The following is a 597-nucleotide window of genomic DNA, read 5'->3' as shown; positions in this document are numbered from 1 at the left end:
GACGGATTCACATCCACGTTTGTGTGCGTCCTAGCAAGCTTAGTAGCTGTCAAGGTCCCTTATAACGCTGCAATGCTTCCAAACGCGTTTTTCCCCCCTGCTCAGTCCGCGCAAGGCAGCTTCCCTTCCATCTGATTGATGTATATAAGAACCAAAAGTGCCAGCTTTCCCGCGGGGAGGACGGACGGGCGGGGTGGGGCGAATCGCAGAAACCCGGGAGGCTTAAGCAAAGAGCCCCGGGTCTAGTCCGTCTCTTTCACTTCCCCCTTTGACAGACGAGGGACGCCAAAGGAAGCGGACTCGCCCCGTTTGGACATCTCCCGAGGAAAAAGCGACCCAGCTCTTCTCTCCACCTTGGCGGGAGAAGGAGGCAAAGGCTTCCTTCCATAGGCAAAGATTTCCGAATCCATTCCGCCGAAGCTTTCTCCATCCCGGAGGGAAACCCAGCCATTCCCCCATCCCCAATTTTGTGCAGCAGCCGCGGTAGCGTCTCCCTCTCCCCTCCCCTCCGCCCCTCCCCCCCACGTTAGCTTGCCGCCCCGATGGACGGAGGTCATAAGCGCTGAGGCAAATTAGCTCCGGATAAATTCTTCAGCT

This window comes from Protobothrops mucrosquamatus, unplaced genomic scaffold, assembly GCF_001527695.2.
Source record: "Protobothrops mucrosquamatus isolate PMUCROS unplaced genomic scaffold, P.Mucros_1.0 scaffold477, whole genome shotgun sequence".
NCBI lineage: Eukaryota > Metazoa > Chordata > Lepidosauria > Squamata > Viperidae > Protobothrops > Protobothrops mucrosquamatus.
The sequence above is the reverse complement of the archived record's forward strand: the minus strand, read 5'-3'. Positions refer to the sequence as shown.